Source organism: Berghia stephanieae, chromosome 6 (genome assembly GCF_034508935.2).
Source record: "Berghia stephanieae isolate SIO BIC M18660-M18661 chromosome 6, UCSD_Bste_1.3, whole genome shotgun sequence".
In the NCBI taxonomy this organism is placed as follows: domain Eukaryota; kingdom Metazoa; phylum Mollusca; class Gastropoda; order Nudibranchia; family Aeolidiidae; genus Berghia; species Berghia stephanieae.
The window spans coordinates 51,637,434-51,650,980 of record NC_088365.1 but is presented as its reverse complement, the minus strand read 5'-3'; the positions used below and the strand labels follow the sequence as shown (position 1 = coordinate 51,650,980).

Here is a 13,547-nt window from a genome sequence, read left to right as displayed (position 1 = left end):
AATCCATAATCCGTAAAGAACAGCTTGGCAGACATTCGTGATTTGTTTATCCATAGCTATATGGTTACCGACGTGGTGGGGGCTAGGTATCATTCACAGTCTTACCTCATTAAAAACACTCAATACAGTCTATTGCCGATGCTATTATCGAATCTAAGTGTAATTCATTTCTAATTGTGAGCTTTTATAGAGCGCAATATTCACTAAACGTGCTCAAAGCGCTATACAAAGGGGCTCTGACCAACAGCAACACGTAACATGTAGAACGAGACATGACGCCTGTTAGGCGATATTACATTTTTTTTCGGACAGAGAGGTCAGGTACTAATTTTACACCTGAGTAAGGTGAAAGAAATGTGAGTAAAGAGCCTTTTCCAAGGACTCAACTACGCGCCGAGTGAAGCTCGAACCCAGGAGGACCTTCCGATCCGAAAGCGAGTGTCATACCACAAGACCACATTGTCGCACTAAGTGTAATACAAGGTCTCCATAGAGTATTTCCCTGTTTAATAAAATCTTAAAAAGAAAAACGTTACAGTCAATACACTTTAAACCTGGACCATATGCATACATAAATTATATGCGGCTATGTGGTCTTTCCGACATATTGCCAAATTGATGGCTTAGGTCACAAATTTGCCAAATTTATGGTGTAGGTCACATATACATTGCAAAATCATGTATGTATAAATTATGTATACTCGTACACATATCTTTTGGTCATAACTTGAGAGATAATTCCTTAGGAAAAGAATGAAGCACAGGATCAACTCTCATTGTTATGTACATTGCTTTTCTTTATTTTCTCTCTCGTTCTTTCTTTCTTTCTTTTTTCTTATCGTTTATTTAATTCGATATTAAGAAGAAAAAAAAACATTGATAGATATAAACCAATTATTGATATTTTTATGTTTGTTCCTTATCTTCCTTTTGATTTTCTATGCTTTCTGCATTGGTGATTTTGTTTTAAGCCATCCTTCTCTAGTGTTTTTTATTCACCTCTCTCTTTCTCTCTCTCTCTCTCTCTCTCTCTCTCTCTCTCTCTCTACGTTCTCTCTTTCTCCACGTTCTCTATCTCTCTCTCCTCTCTCTCTCTCTCTCTCTCTCTCTCTCTCTCTCTCTCTCTCTTCTCTCTCGTTCTCCACGTTCTCTCTCCCCATCTTCTCTCTCCCCCTCTCTCTCTCTCTCTCTCTCTCTCTCTCTCTCTCTCTCTCCCTCTCTCTCGCTCATCTCTCATGACATAAAGTATAATATTCGTACGTACCAATTTATCCCGTATTTCTATAATTTTACATTCTCAACAACTTTCAAAGTGCTCCAGTTATTCTCTCGACTGGTCTAAAATAAAATTTTAATTTCATACAATACAAAGTAACAAGTAGGCGCTCTCATCTTTCACAATCCTTGTTATACTCAAACTTGCCCACCAAGAGGTATACTCATCATGCGTTATCCCATTCCAGAATGTCGTGGTCAAACTTGTGAAATCATTGTCACCAATCCGGCCACTGAACCGCTCGGTACTTTCTTGACTGCGTTGAAAAACAAGATACGGTTCAGCCGCGCCGCTCATTTATTACCTATGTAGGTACTACTAAAAAAAAAACCCCAAAAAAAACAAACAAAAAAATACAACAACAACAACAAAAATTTGAGCTTTTATATCACGCAATGTTCACTAAACGTGCTCAAAGCGCTTTACAGTGGTCCCCAACCAACAGCAACACGTAACATGTAGAATGAGACATGACACCTGTTAGGCGATAATATAATATTTTTTTCCGACAGAGACAAAGCTGTTAACGAACAGGTACTCATTTTACACCCGAGTACGGTGAGATAATGTGAGTAAAGAGTCTTTTCCAAGGACTCAACTAAGCGCCGAGCGAGGCTCGAACCCAGCACTTTCGGATACGAAAGCGAGTGTCATACCACTAGACCATGCAGCCGCACTAAGGATGTACGAAAAGAAACCGGAATCTTTTCTAACTTAATAGTTTTGAATACATCCACTTGAACCTCGCCTATGTTGGAGAGTAACTCTTTAGCTATTTTTGGCTGAAGTCTACACGCAGATCAATGCATTTTTTCCAGGGTCGCAGTTGTAGTCCTTCAGAGCCTTTAGGCCCATATAGCCGGAGTTTATCCCGGTTTCTATAGCGTGAAACGGACACTAACAATTGTTTGCTACCCTTTGGATATAACGCTAGTCTATCGCAAAATACTTTCCGTCAAATCTAACAGACCCAGATACTCAATCACTGCTGGGTGGACTGGGGGTCAGAAAAAATCTAGCGTTCTATCCAAAGGATAGCAAGCACTTGCTATTGTCCGTTTCACGGGATATACTCTGGCTCTATGGGGCTCATGGCTCTGAAGGAAGGTTTTTGTCTCGAGAAGCTTCCACTCTCTGAAGCTTGTGCTATTCTGTTAACATTTTAAGAATCCATCCGACACAAACGTCCCGATACCCTAAAATGTCAACTTTGTAAATGGTACTTTTTGGAACTTACGTCCCGATACCCTAAAATGTCAACTTTGTAAATGGAACTTTTTTGGAACCTCAAGTTTCAAAGCAATCTCCCCAATCTGAACTCTCCCATCACATTTGGGTGATCTCGACGATTGGGATGCCGTTTTGATCGCTTTTTGGCTTTTATTTTGGCCGACCAAAAACACAACTAATGATCCTAACACTTTGGCATTGCATTCTCACAATTTAACGTATCCTTCCCTTCCTAAAAGAACAAAAAAAAAAAAAAAAAAAAACAAAAACAAAAACAAAAAAAACCCCAATAAACAAAAAACAAGACCATCCCCATCGAAAAAAATAACCAAAAAAAAAAAAATAACCCCAATAAACAAAACAAACAAACACACATACACACACACAAACACACACACACACTCACTCACACACACACACACACACACAAAACAACAAAACATTAAAAAACAAAAAACAAAACAAAACAAAAAAACCAACACAATAATAAAAAAACAAAAACAAAACAAAAAATAACCCCCAAAAAACAACAATGTATGGGACGGAGAATACACGAATTTCCTCCAGGCTTGTCGATCAGGGACCTTCTTCAGTAATTCTGGTTGAGCTTGAGAGATTGTCTGCAAAATCCTCAACTTCTAATGATTGAAACAAAGTTCATCTTATTCCCTCTATATCGACGTATACATATAGGCAGGTATGACATTCGAATCCACTTATGGGCCTAGTCTAACATTGCTGTGATGGACAAAATTTTGCGTCATTTTTTCAGATTTCAATTACAACAACGAGCCCATAAGGAATTGGATTATAAGACCTGCAAATAAGTGCACGCCGCTCTATGTCAATAATAATAATATGTCTTTGGTTTTATTACCATGTGAACCAACTTTTGGCCCCAGTGTTTAGTGATCCGAAAAAGGTCAAAGTGTTCTAAAAAGAATCATATTATAAGAAAACAAAACGAAGCTCAATCCTAGAGATTTTTGCTACTTTTCAAAGTTGGGAAAATGTATTAAAATGAGCATGTACATAGATAGTTTTATTATATTGAACTACCATTAACATGTACAAATGAAAAGCATCAACTATGATACTACGCTATAATTTGTCTCAGAAAAATGTAATTAATAGGCATGGGGTAAAAGTAACCCCGGTAAACTACGGATATAGTCGGTGTTAGGGTTGAATGAGTTAAAATGTTTTTCATAACACATGGTGCTGCCACTCATTGGAATTTCGTACACATCGATGGTTCGATCTGTAAACGTAAGACTGCGATACTCATCGACGGCAAATCAATCATGACCACATAAAATCAATCAGTGCTGGTGATTAAGACATCGAGCATTGGAATTAGTAGTATCCTGATATCGATCTGTTAATAAATTAGATAATCACCATATGATGACAGTTACTTACTGACATTTGTAAAGGGCTTTGAGCAGGTTTAGTAGATATTGCGCTATATAAATGCTCAAGATTTATTATTTCTTTTTTGGTGTTGTTATGCCACTCTCTTTCGGATCGGAATGTTCTGGGTTCGAGTCGATCTGATAAAATAAATGAAATAATCACCATATGGCAGTCACTGACATTTGTAAATCGCTTTGAGCAGGTTTAGTAGATATTGCGCTATATAAATGCTCAATATATTTTTGGTGTGAGGCTTTGTGGTCTAGTGGTATGACATTCTTCTTCCGATTGGAAGGTCCTGGGTTCGAGTCGATCTGATAATAAATTAGATAATCACCATATGACAGTTTCTGACATTCGTAAAGGGCCTTGAGCACGTTTAGTAGATAATGCGCTATATAAATTCTCAAGATTTATTAATTTTTTTTTTGTGTGAGGATATTTGGTCGAGTGGTATGACACTCTCCTTCGGATCGGAAGGTCCTGGGTTCGAGTCCCGCTCCGAGCGGCGCATAGTTGAGTCCTGGGAAAAGGCTCTTTACTCACATTCTCTCACTGTATTGAGAAACACTACCGACGAATGAAGTAATATTTAATGATAATATATATTATATATGATCTCATTCGTCTGTAGTGTTTCATTCATCCTGTTTCGTTGATAAAGGGGAAACCCGAAACGTCCACAGTATCTGTCTCTCTCTAATAAAATTGAAGCGTACAATTCAATACTTATCGTTATTTTTTCCTTCGAGCTTCAAGCAGCAACATTTTCACTTGTGCAATGTAGCAAATTGTATTTATTCTCCGTTTTAACGAATTGAAAATAACCCCTTCATATCTATGGCGATAGCGTAAATTCAATGTCCAACACCAAGACACCCCCCGAATGGTTTTGATAACATATAAACAATAAACGTAGTCCCTCAAAACCATTCGACCCATGGAACCGGGAGTTTATCCCGGTTTCTATATCGTGAAACGGACAATCGCTTGCTATCCTTTGGAAAGGACTCCAGTCTATCGCAACATAGTATAAGCAATATCCATGGTTTAAATATAGGAGATTAATCGTTTGCAATTATCGTTTATATGTACTCGACTCAAATGTGAATGAGTACCCGGCATTGGTGGTGAGGGATGCTTCAATAGTATAGTTCGCAAATTGTATAATATACACAACAATTGATTCTTAGTAGTGCGGGGCGGTCCTTGGCAAGCTTAAGGACCACGGTCCTACGGTCCTTGGGAAATGAAGACCGCAAGGACCGGTCCTAGGACCGGTCCTTTTCGACATTGAACATTCCTGAGAGACTGTTGGAAATTCGAACCGGTTTGACCTTTGAGACCATGGGATCGTTCATTCTTGAACCGTTAAAGACCTCTACACGATGAAAACCATGGTCTACAGGAGTAAAACACACGGAGTAGTCACACTCATTTCAAATTGTAACCTAATTAGAGAAGAGGGGTGATGCCTTCTTTATTTGCTCACCGTACTTCATTGTTACTTCGATAATTTAATAAAATTTGAAATTTATCCCCATTAACGGAGATAATGGCATCGCCCAAGGCGTTGATCGAGTTGTTCGTGGCGTTGATACACACACGCAACTCCTACCCCCCCCCCCCCCCCCACACACACACACACATTAGAGGGCAGCGAGCATTGAAGAGTAAGAGAGAGACGTGAAGTTATAATAAGAGGGGGTGGATGAGGTAATAAGAGGGGTCGATGGTGACTTTTCGCCAGATCTAACAAACTCAGCTACCCATTCATTGCTGAGTAGACAGGGATTCAGAAAAAAATCGACTGCACCCGGGATCGATCTCTGGCCCTTTGCGTATAAAGAGAGTGCTCTATCAACTGAGCTATCGGGGTCCCCAAATATTCTATTGGACTTTTTTAAAATTCAGACGTTATAACTGGGTTTTTTGGAAGGAAGAAACTAATGAAACTCATATTATTTGATTAGTAAAAACACCAACGAAATTTTAATATTATTGTATTATTTTAAATGACAACACTGCGATAGAAAGGAGTGGTGACAAGAGATGGACAAAAGAAAACAAAAAATCGGATTTGCTACTTGCTAGGTTCGACACACACACACACACACACACACACACACAAACACACACATCTTTAGTAGTCACATACATTTCAAACAATAACCCATTAGAGAAGAGGGGTCATGCCTTCACCATAGATCATTGTCATTGCGATCATTATGGTGTAGTAAATTTTGAAATTTACCCCGTATAATGGAATCGTCCAAGGCGTGCGCCTCCTGTTCCCCCCATCTCACACACGAAAGGGCGGTTTGCGGAGTGGAGGTTGGTGGTCGTCTGCCTGTATGGTCGTCTGTGTCGTTTAGTGTATGGCAAAGGGGGGTGGGTGCGATTAATTAAGTGGGATGGGTGGTGATTGGTGGAAGATAGGCAACCGAAGCAACGAATCGCTGGGGCAGGGTTGCCAGTTTGGCATTTTAAATGCCAGATTCCAAAAATCTGGCATTTTTGAAAACCGTTTGGCATTAGAAAAATCATTTGGCATTTGGCATTTTCTTTTCTTGTATATTATACTTCAAATGACACCTTTTCTTAATTATTTCTAAACGCGTAAAAACAAACATCTTCACATTTCTTTTTCATTCTTAAAATCCAACCGTGGTGTAGTGGTTTAGCACTCCACTTAGTAGTCAGTAGGTAAATAATTACCCCAACAGGAAATTTAGTATAATTCCAAAAAACAAAAAAACAAAAAAAAAAAAAAATAAAAAAAAAAATAAAAGAAAAAGAAAAGAAAACACGCAAGCCACCAGGATATGATAGTAAATTGTCTATCAAAAGTGAGTAGTTTTCTTAATGGGGGTGGGAGTCAACAGACTTTGGCATCTTTTTGAGTGTTTTGGCATTTTTTGAGTCTTCCCCTGGCATTTTGTTGAAAAATAATCTGGCAACCCTGCGCTGGGGAAGTAGTAGGCTATGGCGCGAGACCGTAGGACCGTGGTCCTTGCAAGGACCGCCCCGCACTAGTTGAAAGGTGATAAGAAGTGAGGACCGCCGCCGATCTTCCCCTAAGGGACCGGTCTTCGGTTCACAGCTAAAAGACCGTCGGACCGCGGTCTAGACCGGTCTTCAGCGCGGCACTAATTCTTAGCCTAAATATGTAGAGAAAGCCAGAGAGAGAGAGAGAGAGAGAGAGAGAGAGAGAGAGAGAGAGAGAGAGAGAGAGAGAGAGAGAGAGAGAGAGAGAGATCACGTAGCCACTCAACCGCGGCACATCGACGCTACCACACTTCCTGTACTGCTCCACCACGGTCGCCAAACGCCACACGAATCTCTGTTGAGTTCTGAGACTCATAATTTTGGTAGTATCGAAGTTTATTATTGGAAACATTGGCTTATCGATACGGTCACAGCGTAATCTTATAGTTGTGTGTTTCTGAAGGATAACGAACGGTGTGTGATTGTGTTTTCTAATACATGGTTTTAAATTTTAGTGTTTCAATAAAAAGTAAATAAACAAAAGACAAATAAATAAATAATTAAACGACTAAGTAAATAAATGAATGAATAAATAAATTTATAAATAAATAAATAGATAACCAACTAAATAACTAACTAAATAAACGAATACATGATAAATAAATAAATAAATCTCGTGTTAGATTCGGTGATATGTCGATTTTAAAATAATAAAATTTTAGGTCGTTTTCTTGACCATTTATTGGCAGTCAATAAGTAACTAGACGTCTAGATCTTATTAAGACTATGCGGAAAATATGGTGTGTAGCCTACTTTGCAATCCTACCAGCATTCATTCTATAGGGTAGAAAAAAGGATGCTACTCTCTGTTTCACGCAATGGAGACATAAGTGTTATCTTACATAAGTCATCAGACTCCGGAGAACTTATTAGAAATAACATGATATAAACATGTGAGATAATACATCACAGTAGTCTTGTGGTATGACACTCACTTTCGGATTAGAAGGTCCTGGGTTAGACCTCGCTCAGCGCAAAGATGAGTCCTTGGAGAATGCTCTTTACAAAAGAAAAACACAAAAAATAAAATTATTACGAAAAATACCCCCCTCAACCCGCCCCCCCCCCCAAAGAAAAGCAATAACAAAACAAACCCAACAAAAACAAAAAAAAACAAACAAACAAAAGAATAAAAAACAACCCCAAACCCCCCCCCCCCCCCCAAAAAAAAAAACAAAAACAAAAACAAAAACAAAACAATACAAATCAGAGAGACAAAACAAAGAAAGAAACAATAACAACAACACCAAAAACAAAACCCCAACAAAAATTAAAAAAATAATAATTAGGAATACTAGACTATGCATTTTAAACGAGTTTAAAGAAAAAAAAAAGGAATTTATTTTCGAAAGAACTATAAAAAGAACTTGATTTCAATTCTTTTCCGTCTTTTAGCAAAACAATTAAATAAACTTGGAAAAAAAAGGAAAGAGGAAAGCAACAACAACAACAACAAAAAAAAAAAAAAAAAAAAAAAAAAAAAGAATTGCAACGAACTAAACAGAAACTGGCAGTCCCTTTAAGAGATGCAAACACAGAACAACAAACTAGGAAAAAAACATTGTAATTAATAACCTTTCTACAAAAACTTTATCCTGATGGCGCGTCGACGGAGAATCAGTACCATGTAAATTATTAGCGATGTCAGGTGTTTTTGAACACGTCAATGACTGGAAGAGTAACAAAAAACGCAAACAAATCTCTCTCCTGACCTGGTATTTTGTTCTTTCTTGAATGTTAGACCCATTTGACGCATTTGAGGTCTATGTCTTGTGCAGCTATGTGGTCTTGTGGTATGACACTCGCTTTCGGATCGGAAGGTTCTGGGGTTCGAGCCTCGCTCGGCGCATAGTTGAGTCCTTGGAAAAGGCTCTTTACTCAGATTCTGTCACCGTACTCAGGTGTAAAATGAGTACGTTAACAGTGATGTTTCTGTCCGAAAATTGTAATATCGCCACATGTCCCGTCCTATATGTTAAGTGTTGCTGTTGCCAGGGAGCCCTTATAAAGCGCTTTAAGCACGTTTTGTTGATTTTGCTCTATATAAAAGGTCAAGTTTTTTTTTTCGTTCTTTATAAGTTAATTCCCGAAAATAAATGAATGATACTGCAAACATTGTAAAGACGAGTTAAAATAAAATTATTGCGTATTTAAAAAGCTCGTATTTATCCTTTATTAATACTATACTGAATAGGTCACTCAAGTAATTCGTTTACTAGGTCACACACTCCTCAATAAAGTCAAGGACTAAATTAATGACTTCAAAGAGTAATTGAATTTCGGCGATTACGTATTCCCCGCCGTAAATGTTGAGAAGCAGTTTGGGGCACACCCCATTGTTGAAAGACGCTTTACAAAATTAATTATTATTGTTAGGGGCAGTTACAGTTAGGGTCTAATTATCACGAAAATCCTTCAAAAAATTAATTTTGAGATTTTGGTGGAAAACGATTTTATATTATCTTAGAAATAATATCATTGAAGTCCAACTTCTCAAAATAGACTATAAAGGCAGGAAAAACTCAGTCGAAAAGGGTACAGGTAGTAAGAAAAGTATTAAAAACTGAAAGCTATTTTGCTATTTTCTCAATATGTCATTTTTATACAGGTATGAAATACTGTGTCAAACTTTTCTCAAATCTATTCAATGAAATTGTCTGAAAATTTCCATGCCATAGTTACCAGAGAGATATTGTATTATGTCACTATAGAGATATCTTTTTTTTTTAGGATAGGGTATATTTTGAATTATAATCCAAATTATAAGTTTTTAAAATCAATTTTTCATAGCATTAATTTTGATTCACAACTTTGTAATGTTGTAATTAAAATCCCATAAGCTAAAGCTGTAAAATCTCCCTATGGTAACACAAAATGCTAGACTACAATGTTGATATGAGGGACGATGATGGAGGTTTTCCTTCATTAGTTTTTGTGGAATGTTTGTCACAAGATTTGTTATGCTTTTCTAAATGCCAGTTAGTGGAGCAGGCACTAATGTTGATAATGACAAGAAATGAAGTGAGTAGGAAAGTGACAGAAAATAGAGAATAAAAATTTTGCGGCGGCGATGTGGGCTCGAACCCTCGACCTTACTGACATGACAACTCCGCCTGGCCAGGGGAGAACGTATCTCGTTTTACTGGTTTTTGATCTATTGGATTATTCATCATTTTGTAAAATCATTAATATATACATTTACGCTTGCTTTACAATTGGAAAAGAATAGTTATGATATATTTTAATTGTAAAATCATAAATATATACATTTACACTTGCTTTACAATTGGAAAAGAATAGTTATAATATATTTTAATTGTTAAATCATTATAATATCTATGTTTGTATTCTACACATTCGTACCTTGGGCCGGGCGGGCAAATTAAATGAACCGTGTACCTACCGACCTGCCATTATTCTTTCAAGCCTTTGTCCTCACAAATCCTCTTTCTTATAATAATCGATATATATTTTTTTTTTTGAAAATTTCAATGCCAATATTCTAATACAATGAACTCTGGCTATGTCAAAATTGAATATTTCGATTTGTGTTTACAACCATAATTTGTTTTGGTTACGTCCGGCTGATGTTATACCGGGCTCTGCAAAAAAAATATCTTAATTGTAATTAGTATTTTTTAAACAACATAATACTTACTTAATTGTTATTGATAGTTGACTTCTCACGTTGTTCGTAAAGACATAAGAATTGCTTATGTTATATTATATTGCCCACTTAGTCAAGTGAATGTTTTTAGTTTGCTTTCTTTACCTAATTCATGTTTTTTGTTTCGTTTTTTTTCTTCGTTTTTTGTTTGTTTGTTTGTTTTTGTTTTTTAAAATGTTTTTTCTTTGTTATTTGTTTGTTTTTGTTATGTTATCACTTATAATGCGATTAGTTATATTGGTATTGACAATTTACAACTACGAAAATATTGAATTTACTTATTTCCATTTCTTAATTGAACTTTCTACATTAACAAACGAGTTCTATCGTCTAAAATAAACCCTTCAATTGAATTGAATTGAATTGCATACATTCCGATTACCACAGCCAGAGCATTATCATTTTGAAAAATCTATAATTGAAATAATCTAACAATTCTTGCAAAACTCAACTGGGGAGTGAGGTTTGAACCAAATTTCAGTAATCCTTAAACTAAATTTATTGGATAAGCTGATTGATTAATACTTCTAATTCCTGGACATGTATTAAAGAGTAATCCACTGTACATATGTACCCGATTGCCTTAAACCGGTATGATGTCGGGATGAGTCAGAAGTAAAAATTATCAGAAACATAAAATTGTGGATTTATTTACGTCATTAAATCACTCGTATATTCATTCTACTTAATAAATACATAACCTTAACTGAGGTATCAAATTTGTTACAGTAAAGTCCGTTTTCTGCAAAATTTAGTTTAAAGACTTTGGATCACATATGTGACAATTCGATCTGTTGTATATAATTTAAAAATTTACAACAGCCACAATGGCTTTTATGTCACTAAGAAAATTAGTTACACCAGATTTATAGGATAATTCGAATGTTTGATAATTCCATTTCCTTTAAATTGGTTGATGAGAAACCACTGTACACGTAGTGTGATAATTTGATCGGATTTAACTGACGTTTAAAGACAACAACCACAATACATAAGTCGCTCAGAACGTTGGTTACACTAGATTTATTGGAAAGTCCGAATGTTTTGATACTTTCTAGTTCCTGTAAATTTGTTATTGAGCAACCACTGTACGTGGCATGTCATAATTCGATCTATCGGATTTAACTTAAGTTTAAAGACAAGGGATACAATACATATGTCCCTCCTGAACGTCTGTGTCTTTGTGTGTCTAGTTATTTCTATTGGGAATACGACATAATGACATTTGTTAATGAGCAACTACTGTACGTGGAATGTCATAATTCGATCTATCGGATTTAACTTAAGTTTAAAGACAAGGGGTACAATACATATGTCCCTCCTGAATGTCTGTGTCTTTGTGTGTCTAGTTATTTCTATTGGGAATATATTATTACAATGACGTATGGGCGTACTCAGATCACAACGGTCGAATTATTGTTAGAATCATACGAGTGTTAAACTGATTGTATTCATGTGTTTTGGTTGTTGCTGTTATCCCTTGTAAATGGCTGTTGCTTTGTTGTCTTTGTGGTTAAGAGCAGTCATAATACTATAACATTAATAACGCTTATAGATTAATATAATACTACCCGTCTTGGATCTTTAAGCGTTTTCTGGGTTTTATAAAATCAGCGATAAAATATGACCATTTTAAATGGGAAATTGGAAATAAATTTCTAAAGCACCTTTCGCGTTAACCCCAAGGCGTTTTTACCACCAAAAAAAAATAAAAAAAAAAAAACAAGCAAAAAAAAACAAACAAAACAAAAAAAAAAAATAATCCTGCTCTTGTTATTATTATCGCTGCCGTTATTGTTAGTGTGTTTTTTTATTGCTGTCTTTTAGCATTGTAAAGACATTAATTGCCGAGTGGTTATCGTTGCTTGGCTTTTGTAAAAAATGTCAAGCGATTTTAAGCGTGATCAATTCCGAATGATGACAATGAGTAAGAATGACTTCTATTGTTTTTTAAAGCCAATTTGATGAGTATTTGATAAGACATATTGCTCATCTACTGAGCGTCAATTTAAACAGGCCAGTAATTAACAGCCGATAACTTTATTTTTTAGTCGCATGTCAAACACCATTGAAATGGTAAGATAATTCCACGTATAATACACGAATATATATAAGATACATACATAGTTACTCCGATGGGGTGTGGTTATAAAACATCCAAAATTTCAAAGTTTTTTGCGTTTCTGTAACGTCAGACGGACAGTGACAAGTATTGGCTACAATTTGGATAAGACGCAAGTCTATTGAAAAGTAACTCCCGCCAGATCTAATAGATCAATCACCCAATCATTGATAGCTTGTTATCGGGATCATGTCTTGTTTTTTAAAAATTAATGGCATCCGGAATCAATAATACTGGACGTTTTACTTGTGAGGAAGCTGGTCTACCACTGAGACCCCCCCTCCCCAACATATACACGATATCAATTTACTTCATATGACCTTCCCCCCTCCCCCCCCCCCAAAAAAAAAAAAAAAAAAAATTAAACAAAAAAAAAAAACAAAAAAAAAAAACAAAAAACAAACAAACAAAACAAAACAACCCCCCCCCAAAAAAAAAACAACAAAACAACCAAACAAAAAAACAAAACAAAACAAAACAAAACAACAAACAAACAAACAAAAAGCCAAAAACAAAACAAGACAAAACAAAACAAAAAAAAAACACCAAAAAAAAAAAACAAAACAAAAAAACACCAAAAAAAAAAAAAACAAAACAAAAAAACACCAAAAAAAAACCCCCACAAAAAAAACAAATCAAACAAAAAATCAAAACAAACCCAAACAAACTCAAATGAATTCTGCGTATTTTGCGAAAACAATAATTTGATTACAGTCGTTTAACATAGATATAATATAATTTAAGATAATGTTCTTTCTCTTTATCCGTGGCATCTTAAAAAGCATGCA

At 35.9% G+C, this 13,547-nt stretch overlaps 1 protein-coding gene across 2 annotated transcripts in view; it reads left to right on the top strand.

Annotated features, from left to right (window-relative positions):
* The first annotated feature begins 7,289 nt into the window (after positions 1-7,289).
* Positions 7,290-13,547, top strand: part of LOC144975227 (uncharacterized) — a 93,785-nt gene continuing 87,527 nt past the window's right edge. For both annotated transcript variants that reach the window (XM_078919112.1, XM_078919113.1), the window contains exon 1: positions 7,290-7,384. The gene's annotated coding sequence lies outside the window, so the exon portion shown is untranslated. The remainder of the gene's footprint in view (positions 7,385-13,547) is intronic.